This window comes from Phycodurus eques, chromosome 2 (assembly GCF_024500275.1).
Source record: "Phycodurus eques isolate BA_2022a chromosome 2, UOR_Pequ_1.1, whole genome shotgun sequence".
In the NCBI taxonomy this organism is placed as follows: domain Eukaryota; kingdom Metazoa; phylum Chordata; class Actinopteri; order Syngnathiformes; family Syngnathidae; genus Phycodurus; species Phycodurus eques.
The window spans coordinates 22302373-22314601 of record NC_084526.1 but is presented as its reverse complement, the minus strand read 5'-3'; the positions used below and the strand labels follow the sequence as shown (position 1 = coordinate 22314601).

General features: G+C 40.4%; 1 protein-coding gene across 2 annotated transcripts in view; it reads right to left on the bottom strand.

Moving 5' to 3' along the window:
* Positions 1-7877, bottom strand: part of LOC133398280 (synaptosomal-associated protein 25-A-like) — a 51678-nt gene extending 43801 nt beyond the window's left edge. For both annotated transcript variants that reach the window (XM_061669934.1, XM_061669933.1), the window contains exon 1: positions 7769-7877. The gene's annotated coding sequence lies outside the window, so the exon portion shown is untranslated. The remainder of the gene's footprint in view (positions 1-7768) is intronic.
* Between the last annotated feature and the right edge of the window lie 4352 nt (positions 7878-12229).

Sequence of the window (12229 nt, the reverse complement as noted above, 5' to 3'; positions counted from 1 at the left end):
GGTCTTCAATTTTGTACAGATTTTGTGTCCCATAAGACCAGAATCCAGGGTCAAGATGTGGCCCTAAAAAAGATGTTAACAACTGTACAGGATTTGTCAGCCATACAAGTGTCAAAATAAGACGAGGGCTTTCTTTGGGAGTTAAAAAAAATAAAAAAATAAAAAAAAATTAAAAAAGCCAAAAGAAAAAGTTCAAGTGTTATGTCAACATTACATTTCTGTTCATGTATTTATCCATTTAGATGTATTTTTTCCTGGAAATTATATTTCTAATTATGAAGAAAATTAATATGATCATACACTTTAGGCATGCAGGCTGTGTCTGAGATTCAAAGCCTGAACCGTAGAACTGCGAGGTGGTTCTGCTAACCACTTGTCCAGTATGCCACTTGTGGCAGAATGGGGCCAGGTTGTTCTACTTCGTAAATATGATTTAACTTCTATTTTTCAATATTATTTCCACCGCATTATTATTATGATCACATTCAAACCTACAGGCAATTTAGAGTCTTCAATTAACCTACCACACATGTTTTTGGGATGTGGGTGGAAACCAGGGTACCCGGAAAAAACCCACGCAGGCACGTGCTAATCAGTCGTACACCGTGCCTGAATTTATCGATCCATTTATTGTTATTTATTATTTTGTAGTACTATTAAATGTTTTGTATTTATTCATATTATTCACTTTTAATTTTATTATTATTGTAGTTTATAGTTTAGATGTATTTTTCTGAAAACACCACTTTTCTTATTACTAGGAGGACAAATCATGTGGTTCCACTACCTTATACTGAGGCAGGTGGGTCCATTTCAAACACCCACTTACTGTTAGTGACTAAATATGGCTCCTTTACACACACACACAAGTGGAGACCAGTCAACGCGCTACCGCTTACATGCCTTTGACTCATTTCAACACATACAGTACATACTGTATATATACCATGGTCCACTGCTATTCGCCAGGGATAGGGACCAAGCCGGAGGGTGAATAGCAACAATTTGCACATAATGGACGGCCATTATAGTTGCATTGAAAAAAAGAATCTCTGTTTGCGAACAATTCGGGGTACGTCCACATTTTTCATAGAAAACTTACCCTTAGTTACGTATTATTTTCGGTTTGCGAAACGTCTTGGTATGGACGAACGGAAGGATCTATGTTGTGCTTCTACTCGCGCTGCGACACAATCATTCACTCTGTGCATAACGCTTGGATGTAAACTGAAAACGAGTTGTCCGCTCCACGGCGTGGGGCAGAAATCTGTTCAAGGCAGAACTTCCGCCTCCACAACCTCAATCATCCAATCACAAATGTAAAAGCGTTTGTGATTGACGTAATAAAAAAGGCCCAAAATCACTTTCTTTTCATCAAAAAATACTAGTTACAGTATGTACGTCCATTCATCCATCCATTTTCTTTACCGCTTATCCTCACTATGAGGATAAGCCCCGCTGGGGCCTATCACAGCTATCTTCGGGGGGGAGGCGGGGTACACCCTGAACTGGTCGCCAGCCAATCGCAGGGCACATATAAACAAACAACCATTCGCACGCAGGCATGGAGAGAACATGCAAACTCCAAACAGGCGCGGCCGGGATTTGAACCCGGTCCCTAGATCTGTGAGGCAGATGTGCTAAGTTATTTATTGAATTGTAGTGTCTCATTAATTAAATAATAATAATCACATAATCACGTCAAAATAGCTTTCAACGGAGGCGTTCCCTCAGCGGAAGTTCCGCTTTTATGCAGATTTCGCCAATCAGATGCAACAAGCAGCTCCCACTTTATGCATGAAGACTGAAAGAGGTGCGCTGTCGTCGTGCTAAACATTTTCTAAAAAAAAAAAATATGAATCAAAGGGCTGCCAATCTGCGAAAGATAGTGTTCGGAAGTACTTTTCATAGATGAGCAGAAAGATTTGTGCGTTGTGCAACCGTCATTGACTGCGCGTCACGCATCGCACCTAAAGTAGGCACTGAATTTTTGTTGAGCTTTGTTGCTCTTTATTAGACTGGCAATAATGAGACAGTGCTCCTTGGTGATAGCGTGAGCAAGGCAATAAAAAAAATTATCAAAAGAAATGCGCAGCAAACTGGTCAACAGATCAATTCATCTTTTAAATGGCAATGTGACATCCCACTTTCAGATTTTTTTTTCAGAACAGAAAACGAAGTTTCCCTGGATCGGTTTGTTGTGCCACAATCAACCAATGAATTAGAAAAGAAACTGACAAAAGAAAAAAAACGCCTGAATCAGAATGTTACCGTGCCATTATTTAGCGTTTTATTTCTTTAAAATAGTGTGTTTTCCCTTATTTCCATATTGCTCTATATTTATTTTTAAACTACACAATGATAATGATAATACAATTTTGTGGCTGGAACGGATGAAGTTCATTTCCATTCATTTCAATGGGAAAAATGACCTCTGTTTAAGAACGTTTCAGGTAACAAATGGAATCACGGAACATTCCGTGATTTATTTATTTATTTTTTAACCCCAAAACTTCCAGCTGTTGTTTTGGGATTGGTGACCCCCACCCACCACCCTGAAAAAAAAGACAAAAAGAAAAACATTGAACAAAATGGTGAATCCTCGAGTGCTGAACTGTGAATATGCTGGGCTCAAGTACAATAGATGCACAAATACTGCTAATTGGACGTGTTTTAATCGTGAAAGTTGCTCCAGTAACAAAGTATTGATGGATTGATTGACTATTGTGGGAGAGGGAGAACAAAACATCCTGCGTTCAGGAAAGACGCTCCATTGGGACGCCACTTTATTCCTGATCACACGCATGCGCACACGCGCTCACACACACACACACACACACACACGTGCTCATCTGCTTAAGCAGACTTTGCTTACTGTTTACAAAAAGTGGATATAAAATGTCTACACGCCACTGTTCAAATGCCACGTTTTTGTGATAAAAATACAGTATTGTCAATATTACAATTGTCATATAGCGCAGATATAAAAGGCGGAACTAATGTCTATCTGTGGCTCAAAATTCGAGGCGGATGTGTCACACCACAGGATATTTTATTGTATTGCACCACTGGAAATGGCAGTCAATAATAATTTTTGCTGACAAATGCCACAAGCTAGACGTCAACGGCATTCACCCGACGAGGCAGCCTGAACCAGCGTGAAAGCGAACGATATTGTATTGCTACAAGACTTCTGCTCAAGAAATGTAGTTTGATAACTTTAGGGATTATAATAGCAGCCTGCTAGACCAGGAGTTAACGTCACGTTGAGTTGATCGCAAGCTTCGAGCTAACGTTGCTTCAAGCTATAAGCCACGATTTTGGGCGTCCCCTACTGTTGGAATTCAGCATTACAACAAAGCGGTCCGTTGCGTCGCGATGACGTAGGTAGGCTGTGCCGAGTCCGACTGTCCCCGCCCCGTCGCCCCCTTTCCACTGCATATATATATAATTTTTTTTTTTTTCCAGCTCTGTGCGTTCTTGTAAATTGTAAGTGTTAAAGTGGAAAAAAAGTCTCCCCCCTCTCCCTGTGGGTGAATACACACTGTGGTGTCATAGAGCTATTGAAACCCATTAGGTAGATCAAAATGATGTGAATGTACATTATAAAGTAACCCTATTATAGTGTTTTACAACTATACTTAACTATATGTATAATGTACCTTTAGATTAAAAAAAAAAAAAAAAAGCGAAGCATGTGGCCAAAATGTACGAAGCATGTGGCCAAAATGTACATGTACAAAATGTACGGTATACGTATGTAGGTTTGTTCCTCTCACCAGTCATTCAAATAAGCGAGCATCTTTGAAAATATTGTATTGCTCCCGCGTCTTGATTCTGTAACAAATCACTGCTTCCAATGATTAATTCATCTTTTTATGGTTTAATAAATGTGATAAAGTACAACCCAATTCCAATGCAGTTGGGACGTTATGTTAAACATAAATAAAAACAGAATACAATGATTTGCAAATCATGTTCAACCTACATTTAATTGAATACACTACAAAGACAATATATTTAATGTTCAAACTGATAAACTTGATTGTTTTAGCAAATAATCATTAACTTAGAACAGGGACAGGTGGCAAAAAATACTGAGAAAGTTGAGGCATGCTCATCAAACACCTATTTGGAACATCCTACAGATGAACAGGCTAATTGGGAACAGGTGGGTGCCATGATTAGGTCTAAAAGGAGCTTCCCTAAATTGCTCAGTCATTCACAAGCAAAGATGGGGCGAGGTTCACCTCTTTGTGAACAAGTGCGTGAGAAAATAGTCCAACAGTTTAAGGACAATGTTCCTCAATGCACAATTGCAAGGAATTTAGGGATTTCATTATCTCCGGTCCATAATATCATTAAAAGGTTCGGAGAATCTGGAGAAATCACTGCATGTATGCGGCAAGGCCGAAAACCAACATTGAATGCCCGTGACCTTCGATCCCTCAGGCGGCACTGCATCAAAAACCGACATCAATGTGTAAAGGATATCACCACATGGGCTCAGGAACACTTCAGAAAACCAATGTCAGTGAATACAGTTCGGTGCTACATCCATAAGTGCAATTTGAAACTCTACAATGCAAAGCAAAAGCCATTTATCAACAACACCCAGAAACGCCGGCGGCTTCTCTGGGCCCGAGCTCATCTAAGATGGACCGATGCAAAGTGGAAAAGTGTTCTGTGGTCCGACTGGTCCACATTTCAAATTGTTTTTGGAAATGGTGGACGTCGTGTCCTCCGGACCAAAGAGGAAAAGAACCATTCGGACTGCTATGGACGCAAAGTTCAAAAGCCAGCATCTGTGATGGTATGGGGCTGTGTTAGTGCCAATGGCATGGGTAACTTACACATCTGTGAAGGCACCATTAATCCTGAAAGGTACATACAGGTTTTGGAGAAACATATGCTGCCATCCAAGCAACGTCTTTTTCATGGACGCCCCTGCTTATTTCAGCAAGACAACGCCAAACCACATTCTGCACGTGTTACAACAGCGTGGCTTCGTAGTAAAAGAGTGCGGGTACTAGACTGGCCTTCCTGCAGTCCAGACCTGTCTGCCATTGAAAATTATGAAGCGTAAAATATGACAATGGAGACCCCAGACTGTTGAACAGCTGAAGCTGTACATCAAGCAAGAATGGGAAAGAATTCCACCTACAAAGCTTCAACAATTATCCTCAAACAAATTGTCCTCAAACATTTATTGAATGTTGTTAAAAGAAAAGGTGATGTAACACAGTGGTAAACATGACCCTGTCCCAGCTTTTTTGGAACGTGTTGCAGCCAAACAATTCTAAGTTAAGGATTATTTGCTGAAAATAATCAAGTTTATCAGTTTGAACATTACATATCTTGTCTGTGTAGTGTATTCAATTAAATGTAGGTTGAACATGATTTGCAAATCATTGCATTCTCTTTTTATTTATGTTTAACACAATGTCCCAACTTCATTGGAATTGGTGTTGTACAACATACTGTATGTGGAGCATCAAAACATTCGTCCACATATCCAATAGCTCACTGTACAGCGAGTGCAGGGCGGGTCGCTTCCTTCTTGACAGCAGGACATGGAAGACGTTTTTCGCCTCTTGTCCTGCTCCTCTTCCTCGTTTTCCCTCTCAATCATGCTTTTTGTGTCACGTCTCTGGACCTCAGCTGTATGTCACCGGCAACTGATGTCCGTAGGGAGATTAAGGAAGTCGCGGCACAGCAGAGAGGAACCTCTCCATGACACTCAAAGTTACAATCAAGTGGATAAAGGTTCTGGCAAACCACGTCGCTTGGTCACTAGCAAGTTAACTTACACTACTGGCAGGCAACGGCTCCTCGAAAAGTGGTAGATGTTTGTTGCAATTGTTATTATTGTTTCTATTTACACAGTAATTAGTGCATGACTGTGTTATGCCACAGAAACACTAAAATAATATTTTCAGTGAGCGTTTTACAACCTCGCTCCTCCCATTGCTTGGCAAAATGACTCATTTCCGTGCCGTTATTTCCTTGTACGTCATTTTGGGTGCGCCACTAAATGCGCCAGCGTGGGAATGTATACGGCAGACACTAAATAAATAAAAAAACAATAAACTACTGAAAAGTACAGCAAGGTGTTAGAGGAGCTGATAGGCTTAAACAGCATTGCATCACCTCCTCTAGTAGTGGCTTGGGTAAAAATATAAAAAAGAAAAAAGTTGTGCATTGTAGTTTTAACTTTACCACAACAGAAAACCGAGCAGGCCCGCAACAGAAGCCTATTGTAACAAATATATACTCAGTTGCTGAAATGTTGTGTCTTCCTCTGCGTTGCTTTTTGTCTGTAGTTCAAAATAAACAGATACACATACACAATTGTCTAAATTGCTTCAATGCTGGCAATGTTGTATGTGTAGTCGCTGTTAAATAAACATGAATTTAATGTTCATTTTAATGCAGTAACACACACGCACACACTTAGCAGGCAAGTGTTTCAACATCATAAATCTGATGGTCCAGCGCTTGCGGATGCACATATTGTACCTGTATATTGTCCGTCCGTGTTTGACACTCCGCTTGGACCTCACGCTCAGCCTTCCCGCTCTCAGGATCTTGAACTAACTTTATCCTGCTCTGTGTCCTTTCCCTAAAAAAACTCCCAGGTCTCCCAGGTCCTCTGGCTCTCTCTCAACTCGCTTCTCTTCAGCTGTCGCAACACCATCACCTGGCTCGGTTTTAACATCGGCCTCATTGTTATTTGTTACTTTATGGTGCAGCAATTGGTCATCATGTCACTTTTTTTTCCCTCTCTTCGTTTTGAACGAGATAAAAAGCAATGGAGAGGAATACCCAACATTTCAGCAACCAGTATATGACACAACAGCCTACTGCTGCAGACTTGCTTGGTTTTGTGTTGCGTTAATGTTAACTAACGTTAGTTAGAGGTAGGGTGAATGTGTCTCTCGCAAAAACACTGGCCCCAATGCAAAACTGGTGAAGAACTGCAAATGCACTAGAACGTGTGAACTTCAATTGGGGTTCATAAGAAGCACTTTAAATGGAGGCATGTGTGTGCTGAGTTTGAATGTGCTGTTCTGAACACAGCTACATCCCCAGTTATAAGAGGGTGTGTACTGTATGATTTCATTTTTTTATTTTCTTTTTTTAATTGAGTTGTAGTTATAGGCCACATTAAGGGTGGAAACAGTGGATATCTTGGCCTCTGTTTGTATAACAAAAACCTGGCATTTGAATAGTGGTGTGTAGACTTTATATATCCACTGTATTTATCCATGCTTAGCTGAAAGCCAATTTTGGGTAATATTCTAAAATGAGATGACATGGATATGAAATTGTTTTGGGATCATAGTATGTGGTATATTTGGGGTTTAAATACTAATGCAGTAAAATTGTGTATATTTTTAGGAGTGGAGGGCGTTTGCTATTGGCGATTTTGTTGCCATTTGCGGTCCGTGGGTCGAGGTCCCTAATCCCCGCGAGTAGCATGGTTGACTCGCGCACTCGGAGCTCTCCTCGGTGCTGAAACTCTCACAAAGGCGCCACCGCAACACATTACAAACAAACACTATTAATAATATCCATATTATTAAATCCACCACAAGTCTTGTGTTTAAAAAGAAAAAGGCCACATTTGTTCGAAGGCGTCGTCAAAGTTGTCTCTTTTTTATTAAGCGCAGAAAAAGAAAATGACCACGTTGAATAAGCAAATGAAACCGTGGAAGGAGAAAGGCTCAAAGGAGGAAAAGGTGAAGAAAAAGAAGCAAAGACCAACCTGAGCAGCTTTGGTTGGTCCTGGCCGCGTCTTTCTCCCAACGTGCCGTGCACGATGCCGCTCACAGATGGAACAGCGAGCTGCGCCGGCAGCCGTCGAGTGGCGAGCGGACGCCACCGCGTCATTGGGGATTCTACAAAATAAGACGGCGAGGCTCACTTCAAGTCTTACACTTGTCATTTTTATATCCGAAGTTACACTAGGGGGGAAATTGAATTTCTTGTAAGGATGGTAAGAAGCAAAAGTGCTTTCAAACGAACTATGACAATAGAAACCCCACATTTATCAACATTTGGTGCCGTTTCTTTCCAAAATGGCTTTTCTGTTTAATACAATGGAGAGTAATACAGCATTCGAGCCACTCTTGTGGCACATATTATGTCTATGTTATTTTTAATCTGTACTTCTTTGAGGGGATTGTTTTATTTTGACGATTTACTCACCCAGCTTCCTGCCCGACAACGTCAGGCTCGGTGACAAAATGGCCGCACCCTCTGACGTCACAGAGCAAAGATTCAAACGAAAATAAATGAATACATAAATAAATTAAATAAATAACGCAAAAATTACGATTATCACTATTAGCAAGAATATATACAATTCTATTTTTTAATGATGAAAAAAATCCAGGGTGATAGGAAATAAAATAATTATTTAAAATAAGCATGGAGACAATAGCACTACTACTAATAATGATCGTTAATTTGTTGGGTTAATTTTCATTCATCCTATATTTTTCATGAAATGAAAAGGTGAGCAAAATAAAACAAATATCCATCCATCCATTCATTCTCTGTACCACTTCCACTTACGTTTCGAGCGTCGCAGCTCGCGGGTGTGATGAAGCTTATCCTAGCTGACTTTGGGCGAGAGGTGAGGTACACCCCAATCGCAGGCCACAGAGAAACAAACAAGCATTCACACCTGAGGACAATTTAGAGTTCAATTAACCTACCACCCATGTTTTTGGAATGTGGGGGCGGAACCGGAGTACCCAGAGAAAACCCACGCAGGCACGGGGAGAACATGCAAACGTCACACAGGCGAGACTGAATTTGAACCCTCAACCTCTGAACTGTGAGGCGGATGTGCAAACCAGTCATTCACTGTACTGCCGAAAACATAAATATACGTTTCAAAATATTTTTGGGCATGCTCATAATTTTGAGTGATGACAACAAACATCAATAAAAACAATTTTTTAATTAAAACTGCATGACATAAAATACAATGAAAGTAAATCCCCAATGCTTGGTTTAATCATTATTATTATTAATTGTAGTAGTCGTAGTTGTATTTTTGTAAATGTTATGTTTTTTTTCATGTCAAAGTCTTCATATTCACTTAATTTAATTTTAATGAAATGGAAAGGAGGCGGCACGGTGACCGACTGGTGAGAGCGTCAGCCTCACAGTTCTGAGGACTCGGGTTCAATCCCCGGCCCCGACTGTGTGGAGTTTGCATGTTCTCCCCGTGCCTGCGTGGGTTTTCTCCGGGCACTCCGGTTTCCTCCCACATCCCAAAAAACATGCATAAATTCAAAATTCACTTTGATGATGTATATGCACATATATCATGAAAACATGTAGATGATGAAGTGAAGATTATTAATGTGCTACTAAAGTAAATGGTTGTATGTTGCATTGAATTACATACAAATCCACAAAATATAGAGTCGGCCAAAAGTTGGCATATACAGTACTTATTATATTAACGTACTTTATTTTAATTTTTTTTAACAGGCACAGTGATTAATGTCAAATAATTTGAGTCAAGAACAAAGAAAGTGGATTCTAAAGCAGTATTGGACACACAAACCAATTGCTATTAATTCACGGTCAATTTACAACAGTATGTTACTGTATTTTATAATAATTTTAAAAATAACAGTAGTTATAATAACAGTAAATAACTAATTTAACAGCATAAAACAGCATTTTTAATGAACAGCTGTAAATGAACGGTGGATTTCAAGAGTATCTTACTGTATTTTATAATTGCAAAATACTGTTAGTTATCTCTTGTATTCAAACCACCAACTGGTTGATCAGTGGCTGTACTAGCTGAGCTAAGTAGGCACCATCCTAACTTCACATGTCCAGACCAGCATATTACTGATGATTGAGGGCTTATGTTCCAATTTTGAATGAAATTGGGGGTGATGGAAGGAAGGCATAAGAGATCAAAATGTAAGCAGGGGGGCAAAGAAGAGTAGTTTCAAGAAAAGGGGTGGGATGCAAAAAAGAGGGTTTGAAAGAAGGAGGTCAGGAAGAAAAGAAGACAAACGCTATTCTGAGGTGGAAGGAAGGCAAAAAGGAAGGCAGGAAGGAATGAAGCAACAGGAGCTTTAAGCAAAGTAAGGACCAATGTAAGGATGCATGAATAAAAATCGGGTAGGTAGAAAGGCGGGAAGGAAAGTGAAAAGGTTGGAGGTTGGGAAGAAAAGCAGGTCTGAGGGGGTGGAAGGCACGAAGGAGGTCCAAAAGAAGAGACAGAAGGTAGAAAAGTACAAACCACAATTCCAATGAAGTTGGGACCTTGTGTAAACCATAAATCACAAATAAATACTATGGTTTGCAAACTTCAAAGAGAAAATATTTAATATTTGAACTGATAAACTGTTTTTTTTTTGTTGTTGCAAATATTCACTCATTTTGAATTTGATGCCTGCAACATGTTCCTAAAAAGTTGGGAGAAGGGCAAGTTTATCCCTGTGTTACATCATCTTTCTTTTTAACAACACTCAGTAAAAATTTGGGAACTGCGCACACTAACTGTTGAAGCTTTGTAGGTGGAATTCTTTCCCAATCTTGTTTGATGTACAACTTCAGCTGAATTAAGCAGGGAAATCCCTGAAAAAGACTTTTGCTTGGATGGCAGCATACAGTATGTTACTCCAAAACCTGTATGTACCTTTTAGTATTAATGGTACCACCACAGATGTGCAAGTTACCCATGCCATGGGCATTGACACACCTCCATACCATCAAAGATGCTGACTATTGAACTGGATTGGTCCTCTTTGGCCCGGAGGACATGACAGCCATGATTTCCAAAAACAATTCAAAATGTGGACTCGTCAGACCACAGAACAGTTTTCCACTTCAGTCCATCTCAGATGAGCTCGGGCCCAGAGAAGCTGGCAGCGTTTCTGGTGTGTTGTTGATATATGGCTTTCACTTTGCATGCTAGAATTTGAACTTACATTTGTAGATGTAGCAACCAACTGTGTTACCCGACAATGGTTTTCTGAAGTGCTCCCGAGGCCACGTGGCAATATCCTTTACGCGATGATGCCGGCTTTTAATGTAGTGCCCACTGAGGGATCGAAAGTCTATCGATCACTCAATGTTGGTTTTCGGCCTTGCCGCTTTTGTGCAGAGATTTCTCCAGATTCTCTGAATGTTTTGATGATATTATGGACCGGAGATGATGAAATCCCTTTAATCCTTGCAAACATACCTTGAGAAACATTCTTCTTAAACTGTTGGACTATTTGCTCACACAGTTGTTCACAAAGTGGTGAACCTCGCCATCCTTGCTTGTGAACGAACAACTGAGTCTTTTGGGGATGCTCCTTTTACACCCAATCATGACACTCAACTGTTTTCGATTAACCTGTTCCTCTACGGAATGTTCCAAACTGATGGGAAGGAAGGAGGTAATGAAAAAGGTCAGAGAGGATGGCAGAAACGTAGGTTTCAGCAAAGGAAGAATGCAAGAATAAAAGGCAGCTAAGGAATAAAGGAAGGAAAACAAATATGTTTGGAAAAAAAAGCTGGTTTGGAGGTCAGAAAGGAAAGTAGAATAAAAGCAGGTCTGAGGAGGAACGGAGGAGGAATAAAGGAAGACAGAAAAGGAGGTTTAAGCGAAGGATACATGTATGGGTGACAGAATAAACAAATTTAGACTGAGGGAGGAAAACACTAAGAAGGAGGTTAGGAAGAAAAAAATGAAATGAGAGGAAAAATATCTTAAAATGTAATAAAAGGAGAAGTGACGTGGCACACGGATGCCATGTTGGAGTGGGGGCCGGAGGACGAATGAGCTGTCAATCATGTTCCCACTGCCGCCTGTCACGGTCACATCACTTCACACATCTGACTGCTCATCTCGTCGTCGCCTGCCTGCTTCTTTTCGGGGACAAACGCAACACATTTTCGCAGGGAACACAAATCCACATCCAAGAAATAATATCCGCATTTTTAAATACAGTGAAAAGCTAACTTGTCGACAAACAACCCTTCCAAATGTTCATTTTTGTGTCATGACATGACATTTCACAGCATGTTAGCTCCAGCAGGCTGAGCAGCGTCGCCCCCACCCAGCCAGCCAGCGTGACCCACAGGCAGGAAATTACTTGGCTGTTGCATGATGTATTAACACACGCACAAGCACACCCTCCTGTCAAAGGCATTGACTCACACACGCTCCAAAAAACCACCACAGGCAAACATGTAA